Source organism: Simochromis diagramma, unplaced genomic scaffold (genome assembly GCF_900408965.1).
Source record: "Simochromis diagramma unplaced genomic scaffold, fSimDia1.1 OVJJ01000669.1, whole genome shotgun sequence".
Lineage (NCBI taxonomy): Eukaryota > Metazoa > Chordata > Actinopteri > Cichliformes > Cichlidae > Simochromis > Simochromis diagramma.
The window spans coordinates 1-17,388 of NW_024387458.1; the positions used below are offsets into that span (position 1 = coordinate 1).

General features: G+C 41.6%; 1 pseudogene; it reads right to left on the bottom strand.

Annotated features, from left to right (window-relative positions):
• Nucleotides 1-200: 200 nt before the first annotated feature.
• On the bottom strand, nt 201-17,120 carry LOC120723110 (annotated as a pseudogene).
• Nucleotides 17,121-17,388: the final 268 nt, after the last annotated feature.

The window sequence follows — 17,388 nt, forward strand, 5'->3', positions numbered from 1 at the left end:
ATGGATAGCTAAATGTATAAATACTATATGATTCCTGCTTTTTACTTTTTCTTATTTATGATTAACTAACAAGTTTCCTCCTAAAATCACAACTTATGCAGAACAAATTGTTATCAGTCATCAACCTTAAAGTCAAAACTCTAAATAACAATCAAACAATCAATAAAGAGCATAATATGAACACATCAAATATGTGAAGTCATCTGTAACAATCAGACTAAATTAAAATTCTTCAAATATAAAAGTGGATAATTTCTAAGCAGCTGTTCAGCTGATCAAATACAACACATTGGATAAAATATCAGACACATAATTTTTACATCACTTGGATTCTAATCTCACATCAGCTGGAAGAAAATGCCTGCAAGATTCAATGAAACGTGAATACATTAAAAGCTTTTCAACATTAAATCACAGGAAGAGCAAAAAGAAAGAAACGTTAATACAAACCAGTTATGCTGTGGAAGGCAATTTTTAATTGTCATATTAGAACATCAGCTTAACTGAAGTTGGAAACCTCACTATTATCATAAAAGATAAAATAAAAAAATAAGCAGACATGAGTCCTGCAGTATTACTGAATTCTGGCTGATTATGGAGGAAGAATGCTGGATAAACAGGCTCAGAGAATTTAGTTCTGAAGCTGTGAATGTGACTCAGTTTGTCAGATGAGACACAATAAAAGGACAGAGTGCCTGCAACCCAGTCCAGAAACACTCCCAGTCTGGACAGCCAGTAGGAGGAACAGGGTAATATTTGGACTCATTATTATGTTTTGCACAGAAACTTAGAGAGTTTTCACCTGAACCTTGATCTGGATGGTGAGTAAAACACCACAAAATAGCGTTTTTTCCAAGCCTGCATGCATCATTGTTTCCTTTCTTCTCAAGTTGTTTGTAGCAAACATCTACATCCACGCAAGCTTGAAGAAAAGCTTTGCATTCCACCTCCCAGTAACAGCGGCCAGTCAGTTCCTCTCTGCACAGAATCTGAGGAACCTCACTGAATCTCTCAGGAAGGTCAGGATATGGCTGTTTCTCTCCTCTTGTCACCTCCTTGTCTCCTTCAGACAGAAGGAGTTTCACAGTGTGCTGTGTTTGGATCCAGGCTGAGACCACAGGCATCTGATGGAGAAAAAGAGATTCACATTCATGATAATGTGACAGATTTTCACTTTCACGAAAGTGCTTGCTCATAAAGCGTTTGTCTGATTGTTGGGATTTTCTCTGTATTATTTGTATAATCTTTATGTGATATTCTAAGGTCATTACCTTACAATATAAAGAGCCTTAAAGCAACTGTTGTTTTGATTTGGCACAGTGTAAATGAAATAAAATCTAACTTCTTTTAGAAAGGTTTGAGTTACGCCAGTGGACAAGCAGTACGCTCACCTACCAGAAGAACCAAAGAGTAGCAGTTAGCAGTGGCTAGCATAAAATCAGCTAAAGCAACAAGAAATGCCCTTGTGTCACTGTGAGAAAGCTGAGCTAGGTTAAGTGCTAAGCACCCCCGCCATTAGCCTGATATAGAGAGTACTCGTAAAACAGTACAGCCTTCCTGACTTCATAACTCCCTACAACACCAGACACAGCTATCGAGCTGGTGGGTTAGAAAGAATAAAGTTATGTTGAAACCAAGCACACCATTGTTTTTCTTGTGACATTACCAATAAGTTTGATGTGTCACATGGCCCTCTTCCTATTGAAAAACCAAGTTGTATCCAAGATGCCGACTTCTAAATGGCCACCATGGTCACCACCCATCTTGAGGAGTTTGCCCCCCTCACATATACTAATGTGCCACAACAGGACTGCTCTTCTACCAAGCCAACCCGTCTCATCTCATTCCACAACATCAGGAACATTAATATGGACATTCTCACTACCAGTTGGACAATGTTCAGATCAAGGACTTCTATTCCACTCTGATGATTTGTTGTTATTTTATAATAATTGTCCTACACACTGTCCTTGATTCTCTGGCTCCTGTAAAAACCCACTCTGTTTCCTTCGCTCGCTCTGCTCCCTGGTTTACCTCTGACCTCCGAGCTCTGAAGGCCAAAGCTCGGCAGCTAGAGTGTAAATACAGTGGGGCAAAAAAGTATTTAGTCAGCCACCGATTGTGCAAGTTCCCCCACCTAAAATGATGACAGAGGTCAGTAATTTGCACCAGAGGTACACTTCAACTGTGAGAGACAGAATGTGAAAAAAAAATCCATGAATCCACATGGTAGGATTTGTAAAGAATTTATTCGTAAATCAGGGTGGAAATAAGTATTTGGTCAATAACAAAAATACAACTCAATACTTTGTAACATAACCTTTGTTGGCAATAACAGAGGTCAAACGTTTACTATAGGTCTTTACCAGGTTTGCACACACAGTAGCTGGTATTTTGGCCCATTCCTCCATGCAGATCTTCTCGAGAGCAGTGATGTTTTGGGGCTGTCGCCGAGCAACACGGACTTTCAACTCCCGCCACAGATTTTCTACGGGGTTGAGGTCTGGAGACTGGCTAGGCCACTCCAGGACTTTCAAATGCTTCTTACGGAGCCACTCCTTTGTTGCCCGGGCGGTGTGTTTTGGATCATTGTCATGTTGGAAGACCCAGCCTCGTTTCATCTTCAAAGTTCTCACTGATGGAAGGAGGTGTTGGCTCAAAATCTCACGATACATGGCCCCATTCATTCTGTCCTTAACACGGATCAGTCGTCCTGTCCCCTTGGCAGAAAAACAGCCCCATAGCATGATGTTTCCACCCCCATGCTTCACAGTAGGTATGGTGTTCTTGGGATGCAACTCAGTATTCTTCTTCCTCCAAACACGACGAGTTGAGTTTATACCAAAAAGTTCTACTTTGGTTTCATCTGACCACATGACATTCTCCCAATCCTCTGCTGTATCATCCATGTGCTCTCTGGCAAACTTCAGACGGGCCTGGACATGCACTGGCTTCAGCAGCGGAACACGTCTGGCACTGCGGGATTTGATTCCCTGCCGTTGTAGTGTGTTACTGATGGTGACCTTTGTTACTTTGGTCCCAGCTCTCTGCAGGTCATTCACCAGGTCCCCCCGTGTGGTTCTGGGATCTTTGCTCACCGTTCTCATGATCATTTTGACCCCACGGGATGAGATCTTGCGTGGAGCCCCAGATCGAGGGAGATTATCAGTGGTCTTGTATGTCTTCCATTTTCTGATGATTGCTCCCACAGTTGATTTTTTCACACCAAGCTGCTTGCCTATTGTAGATTCACTCTTCCCAGTCTGGTGCAGGTCTACAATACTTTTCCTGGTGTCCTTCGAAAGCTCTTTGGTCTTGGCCATGGCGGAGTTTGGAGTCTGACTGTTTGAGGCTGTGGACAGGTGTCTTTTATACAGATGATGAGTTCAAACAGGTGCCATTCATACAGGTAACGAGTGGGGGACAGAAAAGCTTCTTACAGAAGACGTTACAGGTCTGTGAGAGCCAGAGATTTTCCTTGTTTGCGGTGACCAAATACTTATTTTCCACCCTAATTTACGAATAAATTCTTTACAAATCCTACCATGTGAATTCATGGATTTTTTTTTCACATTCTGTCTCTCACAGTTGAAGTGTACCTCTGGTGCAAATTACTGACCTCTGTCATCATTTTAAGTGGGGGAACTTGCACAATCGGTGGCTGACTAAATACTTTTTTGCCCCACTGTATAAGAAATCTGGTTTAACTGTTTATTCAGAAATCTATAAATACCACCAAGACTCCATCAGTAAGTCCAAACAAAGCTTCTACTCTGGTATTATCAGTTCTTATGAGGGTAATTGCAAGGAATCTGCTTTCAGTCTCAACAAAAACTAATTCAACCCCCCAACGCTTTACCACCGCACTTCTATTCCTCTGAAACCTGCAACTCCTTGATGCTGTTCTGGACTACGAAAATCAATAACATCCACCAGCAACTCAGATCAAATGTGTCTACGCCCTCTCCAGAACCTTTTCTCCTTTTTGAGCCGTTTTCCACTTTTCATCTTCCTGATTTATCTGATATTTCCGAGTTCATATGTAAATCAAAGCCTGCCACATGTCATCTTGACCCCATGCCCACGGGGCTTGTGAAATCCTGCCTCTCTTCTTTACTCCCACTCATTTCTGCTATCATTCACTCTTCTCTCACCACCGGTATCGTTCCCTCCTTATTGAAGACTGCTCTAGTCACTCCTATACTGAAAAAACCTTCTTTAGATCCTAACAACTTTAACAACCTCCGTCCGATTTCCAATCTACCCTTCATTTCTAAGATACTCGAAAAAGTGGTTGCAGCTCAACTTCATTTACACCTAGTTAATAATAACATCTACGAGAGATTTCAATCTGGTTTTCGCTCATGTCACAGTACAGAAACTGCTTTACTTAAAGTCACTAACGATCTTCTAATCGGAGCTGACTCTGGTCTTCTCACCATTCTCGTCCTTTTAGATCTCAGCTCAGCCTTTGACACCATTTCTCACTCTGTCCTTCTAAGCAGACTTTCCACTCTCGGCATCTCTGACACACCCCTCGCCTGGTTTCAATCATATCTCCTCGACCGTTCCCAGTTTATTCAACTAAGGTCATTCCGCTCTCGTCTATTCCCCGTCACCTCTGGTGTACCCCAAGGCTCAGTTTTAGGCCCTCTCCTCTTCATAATATACATCCTCCCTCTAGGTACCATTTTCTGCAAATTTGATCTTCAGTTTCACTGTTTTGCTGATGACACCCAGTTATAGCTCTCCTGCAGACCTGATTCCTCCCTCCCACCTTCCTCCCTTTCAGAATGTCTATCCGAGTTAAAATCCTGGGTTAGCTCTAATTTTCTAAAACTCAATGAGGATAAAACTGAGATCCTCCTTATTGGCACCAAATCCAACCTTTTGAAGGCAAACCATTTCTCACTCACCATCGATAACTCCACAGTTTTCCCTTCTCCTCAGGTTAAGAGCCTTGATGTCATCCTAGACAGTTCACTTTCCCATAAATCTCACATCAATAATCTCACCCGTTCCGCCTACTTCCATCTACGCAGCATTAAGAGATTACGTCCTTCACTTTCCACCCAGTCTACGTCCATTCTTGTCCACAGTCTCGTTACCTCCCATATGACTACTGCAATTCTCTTTTGCATGGTCTTCCCCAAAAATCCCTCCATAAGCTTCAACTGGTTCAGAACTCTGCTGCTCACATTATCACCAGAGCCCCTCCTACCAGCATATCACCTGTTCTTCTGGAACTTCACTGGCTCCCTGTGATAATATTCAAACTTCAATTCAATTCAATTCAATTCAATTCAATTTCTTTATTGTCCCACAAGGGGAAATTAGTTTAGCAGCAGGAGGATAAGAACAAACAGAACAATACTATAAAACAATAATAACAATAATAATGATAGAAAATTCAAGGACAATTATTTGCCATTAAGGAGACAAGACGCAGTAGGGATAAAAGAGACCTGGAGTCTTTTAGTCCTCCTCGGAGGTTCTCTAAAACGGCGGCCGGAAGGCAACAACTCAAACTCACTGTGAAGTGGATGGTTCACACAATTAATAATAGAATGAGCCTTTCTAAGCACATTTCTATTGTAAATGGGCAAAAGTCCATCTTGCCAGCGCCCTGAAATTTTGCTAGCAGTTTTTACCAGAAGTCCCAACCGATTCTTATTCTTCACCGTCAGGTTACCAAACCAGGCAGCGATACAAAAAGACATCACAGATTCGATAAAACTTCTATAAAACAAGGACAACATCTCAGATGAGACGTTAAAAGATCTCATTTTCCTTAAAAAGAACAGTCTTTGTTGAACTTTTTTAGTAGTGGCATCAGCATGAGATTCAAAACACAGTTTATGGTCAAGTACCACACCTAGATATTTATAACTCTCAACGATCCCAATATCGGCAGTTTTAATGATAGTGGGTGATGAGCTATAAGAGGACTTCCTAAAATCAATAATCATGTCTTTAGTTTTTGACACGTTAAGTGAAAGGAAGGACTCATCACACCAATTCACAAAATCATCTACAACCTGAACCTTCTTCTGCTCACCTTCAAGGCCATTCATAACCTTGCTCCTCCTTACCTTTCTGACCTGTTAACCACTACCTGTTCTACCCGCTCACTTCGATCTTCTCCTTCTATCCAGCTTCCTTCTGCCTCAGCACCATTGGAAGCAGAGCTTTCAGCTGCTCTGCTCCCAGGCTGTGGAGCTCTCTACCCCCAGAAATAAGAAACACTGGTTCTCTCCCCCAGTTTAAATCCCAACTCAAAGTCCATCTGTTCAAATCTGCATATTCACTGTGAACCCACTGTTTGTTCATTTTATCTTGTGCTTTTGTTTTATTGTTCTTATTCTGCCATTGTTTTACTATGTGTTTTATCCTATTGTAACGTGTCCTTGGGTGACTTGAAAGGCGCTCATAAATAAAATTGATTAATATTATTATTATTTATTAAGGTGCCAATGGAGACTGCTACTGGTGGCCAAAGACAAAAGAAGAGGAAACGTGGAAGGTGTGTTAGGAGGCAACAAGAGAGAAGGAAAGGGAGGAGTTTGGAGGGGAAAGTAGATACTTTAAATGCAGGGCCGATGACTAGTAAAGGGATGTAAATGTAAAGAAATGGAATACGAGTCATTTTGAAGGAAGAGTATGTGACTATGTACAGTGTGGCTGAAGGGAGTGCCAGCCAGGATCATGAGTTTGAAGCTGGAAATCGAAGTAGGGATGTTGAATGTTGTCACTGTGCATGTCCCACAGGGTGGATGTCAGTTTGAAAAGTGAGAGGAATTATGGTTTAACTTGGATGAAGTGGTAGAGAGTGTCCTCAAGGGGAAAGAGAGTGGTGACTGAAAAAGAATTCAATCTGCTGTGAGTGGGAGGGGTGGAGCCCCGCCCCTCCCTGAGGCTGGCTCTGCTGGAGGTTTCTTCCTGTTAAAAGGGAGTTTTTCCTTCCCACTGTCGCCAAAGTGCTGCTCATAGGGGGTCATATGATTGTTGGGTTTATTCTCTTTATGTGTTATTTTAGGGTCTAGCTTACAATATAAAACACCTTGAGGCGACTATTGTTGTGATTTGGCGCAGTATAAATAAAATTGAATTGAATTGAATTAGATACTTAAACTTCTCCACTTGGAGCTGGAACTTGTCCCTGACCTGGAGTTGCTTCATGTCTCATTCAGTTGGAGCTATTTTAAAACTTTACCAACTTTATTACTTAGGAATACTTTTCCTTACTTTTGCTCTTTATAACTCTGTCAGATTAATTGTTCTTGACGTACATTATTTTTCTGCATCAAGTAGATTGGTTTTTACAGTTTGATTTTGGAACCCCTGAAAACTCTTTCGACATGCATGAAAAGGTTTTTACTCAAAGACAAATTTCACAGAAATGAGAGAAGTTTAAGATATTTTAAGAAGTTAAGATTTTAATTATTTTAAAAGGCATATATTTAAGGACAGTTTATGGACAATATCAATAGCAGAAACCAGTCTGACTTGAAATATTTTTCTGTACATAATTACTGTTTTAGCAGCCACCTGAGAAAAATGTGACCCTATATATTAAAATAATCAGCAATTTCATGTTAAAAATTTTACACTATGAACCTGGAAGAATATTATTTTGTAAGTACTTACACCACATCAGATCTCTCCTATCCATTTCATTTTCCACATCATTGATATACGCCCTGAGAAATTCTCAGTGATCAGGAAGTTCTTCCTGTAGTGGTAGATACTTCCTCCCTTGTAATTATCATTTGAAATGGCTGCTACTAGGAAACGGAAACTGTTGTTCTTCAGAGCTTTGGCAAGGTCATGGACAACTTCGGCCTTTTCTGTCATCTGCTTTATCGCTTCATCTGAGCGGTACCATTGGTCCTGGGTAGGTGGAGTGTTACCATCAGTACCTTCCAGTTTCTTTTTCTCCAAGGATTCAGACATGTTCTGCAGATATGGGTCAGTGGATTTCAGGGAGGTGAAAGCAAAGCAGAGAACTTCCTCTACTCCTGGTTTAAACACCTCTCTGTCAAGCTTGGACTGATCTGAGATGATCTTTGTTCCCTCCATCATGTCTACAAAGTACCTGATGATGGTGACTTCTCTCTCTTCATCTTTGATCCACTTGGTTAATCTCTCCTGACTGAACAGTGACTTGTCTCTGTCATAAAACACTTTCACTAATTCCTGCTCATCTTCCTCACCTGCCCTGATGGAGAGAAGTTTCTCAGCCATTGTCTTCTGGAGTGAAGATCTGTAATACTCGCAGAGCTTCTTGAATCTGATCAACTTTTCTTGTATCTGTGGAAAGCTTCTCACCACTATGTCCTCCAGCAGATCATTGCATCTTATGTCAAGGTTATGAAGCTCCTGTAAGGTATCTTCAGCCTTACTAATAAATCCATTGCTTATCATGTAAGCAGCTTTTGGATGGAATTTCTTCAGAGGCATCAGTGTGACCTTCAGTGGAACACAGTTTTCTCTGTTTTCTCCCAGTAGTTTTGGAAGTTGGATGTATGTCTTCACTGCATCTTCAAATGTTGCAGGGTTGCTTTCAAGGATGAAGTCTCCATAGAACTTGCAGGTGAATTTATCAGTCACAGCTTTTTCTTCATCACTCAGCTTGATGTCAACTTTCCCCTCAACATTAAATGAGGTGATCTTTTTTATTAGGATAGCTTGTATGCTATCCTGGATTATCTGAATGCTGCTATCATCTAACTTCTCACTGTCAAACACAAAGAAAGCATTTGCTCCATAAAGGATTCCTGTGACTACATGTGTCGCCAAACGTTTCATATTTTTTGCTTCTTGAGAGTTTTTGGTTTCATCAGGAGTCAACATCAGCTGTTTGAATTTAGTGGTAGCTTTGTAATGAAGTGTGACTCGACACTGATGATGTGATTTCTTCCTATCATTCAGATACTTGGCTGATCCTTCAACTTCAATGAGCCCACCCAGGAAACTGGCCTTCAGAGAACCATTAACATCCAGCAGTGCCGACTTTTTTTCAATGGAATCCGTTAAATTGATGTGAAATTCACTGCTGTGCTGATTATGCTCCACTGGCTTCTTCTGCAGAGTTTTATTATTCCACAGTGTGACACCTTTAAGACACGAAATCCACAAAATGGAAAAAAAAATTCTTTAGAAAGTTTAGAAACGAAATAGATTAAAATTGTATTTGAAATGTACTAAAAAAGGTAAAACTTAATTTCAAAACAGTTTTAGTGAAACTGTAACACTCATAAAGCTCTAGAGAGTTAGAAATCTCATGGTTTTTACTCTGCAAAAACATGCTTCAAAGTTTTTATTCTGTTAATGGTTTTTTTTGAGACAGAATCTATTCTGTTCTTTCAGAGATTTCCAAATGAATTAATCTTAAGGTTGTCTGTTCTTTAAAGGGTTTTTTTGCTCCTTTTGTTACTCACCCTTTTCATTTAAACTATTATTTTCTTCATACAGTATTTTCATTAAATGGTCATTAATATTTCATTGCTGCTATGATAAATATTTCTTTGATGCATCTACTTACCCTATAAGTAGATAGGTCATTTAAGAAACAAATTAGTGTGGGTTTTTGCTGGCCATACGGCTGATTGCTTGAACAACAAATCACATTTTACCTGGGATGAGTTTCCCTCTCCGTGCATCATAGAGCATCCCTAAACTGAAAGGTTGACCCAGAGCAGCCACCTCCAAAACAGATGATGCTCCTACATGAATAAAAACATGTGGTCATAAATACAATGTGACCACTCAGCTTCTTTCATGTGATCAAACATGTGATCAACCCCACTTTGAACACAGTCTGTATATAAAATGTGGATGTGAAATTATGTTGTTTGTAGGCTTTTGTTTGTAGGCCTTTAACCCTCTAAAGCCTAACCTATCACTAATGTCTGTTTTGTGATGTTCGCTGGGTGCCCCGCCTGGGGGACTCTGTTGTCCTACTGGGAGACTTCAGTGCTCAAGTGGGCAATGGCAGTGAGACCTGGATGGGTATGATGGGGAGGAACGGCCTCCTGGATCTGAACCGAGCAATGTTTTGTCATTAAACTTCTGTGCAAACCACAGTTTGACCATAAAGAACACCATGTTCGAACATAAGAGTGTCCATAAGTGCACGTGGCCCCAGGACACACTAGGCTGCAGCTTGATGATCAATTTTGTAATCGTATCACCAGACCCAAGGCCATATGTTTTGGACACTCGGGTAAAGAGATGGGCTAAGCTGTCAACTGATCACCACCTGGTGAAACCATGGGTCAGTTCTCTGTACTCCCTGTCGTCCCCATCAGTGATGAGGCCGACTATTGGCAAGTGGTCAGAGAACTCCTGCAGGAAGCACTGGGTGGAGTTGTGGGAGAAGTCTGCCGTGTAGATGGTGAAGAGGAACGGTGCCAGAACCGTTCCCTTTTGCAGACAACCCTGTCCAACACACAGCCCTGAATTCTCACACACTGTGGTTGGTCAGTGAGGTAGTCCAGAATCCAGGTAGTGAGGTGATGGTCCACTCCTGAGTTCTCCAGCTTGTCCTTCAGAACTGAGGGAAGAATGGTGTTAAAGGCACTGGAGAAATCAAAGAACATGATCCTCACAGTGCTCCCAGCGGTCTCCAGGTGAGCGAGGGAATGAAGTAGGAGGTGAATGACGGCATCATCCGCTCCAATTACAGGCTGGCAGGCCAACTGAAGTGGGTCCAGTGATGAGCTCACCAGGTCCGAAACTTAGCCAGGACCAGCCGCTCCAGGGTTTTCATCAGGTGGGATGTCAGAGCCACTGGCCTGTAGCTGTTGAAGTCCTTAGGGGGTGAAGTCTTTGGCACTGGTACAACACAGGAGGTTTTCCAGAGCTGTGGGACTCTCTCCAGCCTCAGGCTCAGGTTGAAGAGGTGCTCCATCACCCCACACAGTTGGTCTGCACAGAACCTGAAGACCCTTGTGCTGATGCCATCTGGACCCGCTGCCTTCTTGGCAGCCTCCTAACCTGTGTGTTTGAGAGAGTCAGGCTGGAGCCTTGTGTTGAGTGTGTATTGGATGCTGTTGTTGGGGGTGGGGAGGAGTGAGCAGGGTGGGTAGAGGAGGTGTGAAGGGTCTGAGGTGTCAGAGGTGGAGCAGCAGCAGTGGGGGTGGTTAAGTCTGCAGCCCATATTGGAGACTGTCTCATATATGAATCAAATCTGTTGAAGAAATGATTCAGTTCATTTGCCCACCTCACATCCCTCCCAGGCAGAGAGTTCTGATGTTTGTGGCCTGAGATGGTTCTAAGGCCTCTCCAGACTTCACCAACGTTGTTTTGCTGAAGCTGGTTCTCCATCTTCTGCCTGTAGCTGTCCTTCCCTTTCCTTATCAGTCCCCTCAGCTCTCTCTGCACCCTTTTCAACTCCTCCTTGTCTCTGGATTTGAAGGCCCCCCTCTTCTGCTTGAGGACGCTTTAATTTCTGGGGTAATCCACAGTTTGTTGTTGGAGAAACTCCGCACAGTCCTGGTGGGTGCAGTGTTATCCACACAGAAGTTAATATAGTCCGTATTGCAGGTCACAAGGCTGTCGATGTCCTGTCCGTGGTCAACACAGATCACCTCCCACACAGTCGACTCAAAACAATCCTTAAGAGCCTCCTCGCTTTCCTCTGACCATCTCTGCACTGTGCGGTCGGCTGGTGGCTCCCTGCGCACTAAGGGCTCATAACCAGGGACAAGGTGCACCAGGTTGTGATCAGATCTCCGCAGCGGAGGGAGAAGTGATGAGCTGTATGCCTCTTCTGCATTGGTGTACAGTAAATCCAGAGGTTTATTGTCTGTGGTTGGGCAGGTCACATACTGGGTGAAGGTGAGCAGTGTGGAGTCCAGTGAGACATGATTAAAGTCCCATGATGTTAGGAGAAGGGCTCTCGGAGATTGCGTTTGCAGTCTGCTGACCACAGAGTGGAGAGAGTAACAGGCTGAATCCGCGTTGGCTGAGGGGGGGGGGGAAAGTACGCCGGGGGAGGTAGTACGGACGCATGCTAACAGCTAACAGTTCAATGTCTCTGCTACAGAGTTTCTCTTTCACAGTGATGTGTCTGGGGTTACACCCTCTGTCATTCACAAACACTGCCAATCCCCCTCCTTTCCTCTTCCTGCTTTCTCTCGTCCTGTCCGCCCGTAGCAGCTGGAATCCAGGTACAATCACGCTTGTGTCCATAGTTAGCGATGTTAGCCAGGACTCCGTTAGCATGATGCTACATTACCGGTATTCCCTCTGTGACCAGGTTAGCAACGTGAGCTCATCCATCTTATTGGGCAGCGATCTTACATTTCCAGTGATTGCAGAAGGGAGAGATGGTCTATAATGCTTCCTTCTTGGGCGAAGGCGCTCCCTCCCAGCATGACACCCACGTCTTTTCCTCCTCAGCTCGCTGGGAATGTCGTGCCTGTCCGCCGGCAGCTCCGCTGCGGGACGCAGCGCTAACAGCTGATCCCTACTGTAAACAAAGGATCCATGTGCTGGGTTCCCAGACATGGGTGAAAAAGGTGGAAAAAAATGGAGAAAGACAACCAAGACTAGCACAAAACGGTACTCCATGATTGCAGAATCTAATTGCTAAAACTTTAGTTACAAAAAATTATGAGAAAAATAACGAGGAGATAAGAAAGAAGCTCAGAATGAGCTGAGCTGCTGTAACAGGCTGCCACGCACGGGGAGCACTGGAAGTAAGTGCTTATATTTCCCCCTGTTTTCCCTAGTCTGTTTGCTCATGCAAAATGAAATGTGATTAATATAGAATAAAAATGAATGATATTTAATTGTGATGAATCAAAATTAATCCACTGTAACCCTGTGACAAATCTGATTAAACATTTTAATTGTTTGACAGCACTAATAATATATTATATATTAGTGTATACTTACCTATTAGTGTATAGGTTTTTTAAAAAGTTGTATTTCACAGGAGAGAACCTGTGTTAGAAGATTGAAGAAAACTATTCAAATTATCTTTGAATTTAAGCATAAATTCTTTGTGTTTATTCTGCATTTAGTTCATTATATTGCATAAATGTCTGTTAGAAGCTTAAATATGAAGTTGAAAAAATCATTGTTATTGTAACCAGGCTATTGATCAAGTAATTTCTATTAATCACGATTAATTACAGAAAATTTTGAGATTAATTTTTTTTTAATTTTATCTATTGACAGCACTGAGAATAATATATACTAATAATATATACTATATATACACAGAGAAGCTGGAACTGATTCAGCTCCTAACTGACCAGATCAGTATCCCAAACGTTTAACTGAATTGAGGCTATACTCTGAGGAATAATTGTTCCTTTAACTGTATATAAAATACATAACAGGACGTCAGGTCAGTATCAAACCCCAGAAACAGGTCGTACATTAAAGAAACATACACCCTCCATGACTGACTATCAAGACTACGTGAAGTACCCTCTGGGAGTCTACTAGAAAAGGTGTTTGCACCATCATGGACAATCCCTACTCCAGTCATCAAGAAACCAACCAATTGATCTACAAGGAGCAGTGCCCTCCATAAAAAAGGAGACTAGAGGCAAAGACCAATGCAGCAGGAAAGTTTCTGGAGAACTATTGGAACTGCAGAAAGGTGTGATGAAAAAAGGGTGCCTACACTACTACAAGTTGCGTGTACCTGACCAAACAAAGTTACACCCTTGGTCAGCCACTTGAAGTGGTATACCAGAGAGACAGAAGGCAGGAAAATAGATCAGCTGTTTTCCATTCAACCATCGAAGGTGTACTCTGTGATAGGAGAACAATAACAGAAAAGCCCCAACAAGGCTGGAGATGGAACAATACTGGAAGACCATATGGGAGAGGTATGCAACACACAACAACAGTGGCTAGTGGATCTAAGAGCAGACCATAATAACCTCCCTGAACAGGATCCACTAACTGTCACAGTGGCAGACATCCAAGAAAGGGAATCAAACATGAACAGTTGGACACTTGAGATTGTAAGACCAGGCTGACTAACCTGTTCACCATCTGGACTGACTACAAGAAAGCCTATGATCAATGCCTCACACATGGATCCTGGAATGCCTCAGACTGTACAAGCTCAATGGGACCCTAAGAGCCTTCATCAGGAACTCAGTGGGGATGTGGTGAACAACACTAGAGGACAACTTCAAGCCAATTCTGCAAGTTGCCATCACAAGTGGAAATTATCCAGGAGACGCTCTGTCCTCACTGCTGTTTTGCATAGGTCTGAATCATTTAAGCCAGATCATCAACAAGACTGACAACTAATACTGACTAAAGAATGGACCTAACATCAGCCACCTCCACTACATGGATGAGGATTGCACTGAATGCTAGGAGTGAAAGGGCGAGGAGTAAGCTGAGAATGTACGCTAAGTGATAGAAAGGAGGTTGAGGACTAGTGAGTGTCAGAACCACTTTCCAGCATGCAACAACAAAGAGGGACAGAAAAGCAGTCAGTTTGCCTCACGCAGGGCAACACATCTCCGTCGCATAGAGTTGATCAGGTTGTTGACCGTGGCCTGTGGAATGTTGGTCCACTCCTCTTCAATAGTTGTGTGAAGTTGCTGAATATTGGCAGGAACTGGAACACCCATCCAGAGCATCCCAAACATGCTCATTGGGTGATATGTCTGGTGAGTATGCTGGCCATGCAAGAACTGGGATGTTTTCAGCTTCCAGGAATTGCCTACAGATCCTTGCAATATGGAGCCGTGCGTTATCATGCTGCAACATGAGGTGATGGTCGTGCATGAATGGCTTAACAATGGGCCTCAGGATCTTGTCACGGTACGGTAAAATGCCATCAAGAAAATACACCTGTGTTTGTTGTCCATAGCATACGCCTGCTCATGCCAGAATCCCACCGCCACCATGGGCCACTCGATCCACAACGCTGACATCAGCAAACCACTCACGCACACGACGCCACACACGCTGTCTGCTATCTGCCCTAAACAGTGAAAACCGGGACTCATCTGTGAACAGAATGCCTCTCCAACGTGCCAAATCGATGTGAGTGTTTGCCCACTCAAGTCGGTTACGATGACGACCCTGATGAGGACGACGAGCATGCAGATGAGCTTCCCTGAGACGGTTTCTGACAGTTTGTGCAGAAATTCTTTGGTTATGCAAACCGATTGTTGCTGCAGCTGTCCGGGTGGCTGATACATATCTCCATTCTGAATTTTCACAACAGGCTCATTACTTTTGGTTTAATGCATTTGAGGGAAATTGTTAGTCACTCAACATATTCATATTCATATTCAAATTCTAGACATCAAATCAATTTAAACCTAAATGGCAGGAAAAATAACACATAAAACAAAATCCTGATTGTCTATCCATTTCCAGGGTTTATAACACACAATGAGATTTAAGAAGCAAAAAACAAAACATAACAACAAAGAACAAAAAAACAATTTATACAGCATTTATAGTGCAATAATCAGGGATTAAATGGGCAAAAACTGTAATTTTTGAGCAGATGCCCATAACTTGTACAATATTTCAGCATAAAGCTAGTGCTACAGAAGAGAAGCAAGCATAAAGGAAGTAACTTATTTCAAAGTTACAGATAATTTTAAATTCAACAAACATTTCAAAACATTTCTCAACAAATATCAGCAAACAATCTGTTCAAAACAAAACAATTTGTGTTCAGATTGCTGCACTGTGTGTCTGCTAGCTAAACGAACAGCTAGTGTGTTTCACAGGGAGAAAAAAGAATGAGAGAGAACTTCGCAGATGGAGAAAGATAAGAAAGACAGAACAGAGAAATGTTATATTTCAAAGTTAAGGACTGCAAAGTGACATTTGATAAACCCCAAATTTAAAGCTTAAATATTAGGTCCTCATTCTTTTTAGAGTTTGTCAGACACTGGATCTGTACAAGACGTGAAGTTATTTTTTTCATATTGTGATACATCAGAGATTGAACTATATTAACTTGCATGTTCTTCAAATGTTGTATAGAAAGGGAGCTTATGGCATGTTGCACCAGTACGTATGGAGTACTGGACTGGTGCTGAGCAGCTGTGGGGCTCATGGTCAGTGTTAGGTTACATAAAGGGTATCAGACATGGAAATGAACCATGACAGCCAAAGATAATTAGGTTTGGAGGCAGTCAGTGGCCTACAACGCAATGACCTTTTTTCTTTAAAAAAGAAGAAGTGTTTTTTTTCTCTGCTTGTGTTTTACAAAAAGGATGTTTAAGTTTTGTCAGTTCATTCAGTTTTTAAAAATTATGTTTATATTTCATTGTATTATTATTTTATTATAAATAAAACATGAGGTTTAGTTAGCTTTAAAAAACATAGCTGGTGGAAATGTCCCTGAAAAAACTTCTTTTAACTTTGAGTACATTTCAGAGTCTGTATGTCTTTTACCATTACTTGAGTAAAAAATGATAAATCAGTACTGAAACTTTTAACATAATATTTTTTAAATGTCTTTACTTTCGGCACCTTGGGAGAATTTCATCTTCCACAATTGGCACTTACAGGGCAATTTATCACATAAAACATCAGTGTCGTGTATATATATCATAAATAATATTTTAATATTTGTCATCTGTCATATGTTAAAGAGACAATGTAAGTAATATTTAAATGTAATGAGAGTGGAATATATTCACTTTTTTGTAATCCAATTATGCATGTCTTGGTTACATTAAATATATTACAATCAACCAGGCCTACATTTAAATTCAGTTTCAGCTACAGTTTATATTTATTTAGGACTCAGTCACAATTATCAAAAAGCACTTTATATTGTAAAGTAAATTTTTAATATAATTTAAATTATTAAGTTTTAGACTCACCTTTTCCTCTGCTTGGATTCTGTGTCTCACCCATGTCTGACAGAGATCCTGAGATGGAGATCCTGGTTTGGGTCCCATTTGAACCTCTCGCTTGTTACTTTTTCTTTCACTTACTGGTTTTGTTTACGTACAAAAAAGGGTTCTGAGTAACCCTGTACAATGTAAAAGTTGGGAATGGCTGACTCATCTCCCAACACCAAATAACCTTCCCCTAAATCACATCTTCTGTTACCGAGCCTCTCCAATGGGAATAATAATGGCCTGCTCTAAAGCCTTAGCTCATTACTGCAGTGCATGAGCCATTCATTTCTTTGTGTAATCACAACTGTAGCTGAAACACTTGTACTTGAAAAACTTTGTAGCCTTGAACAAGTCATTTTGGACTGTGGTGACTGGAGGTCTAAACCACATTAAAGTTTCATGTTGAATTGAAATGGTGCAAACTGGCTTCCACTTTTGAGTAAGCTGCCAATGTGGTAGAAACTGAAATTCAGGAAAACACAGACATGATTCATTTCCCTGTTTGCCAGCCACTGTGAAAGGTTGTTGC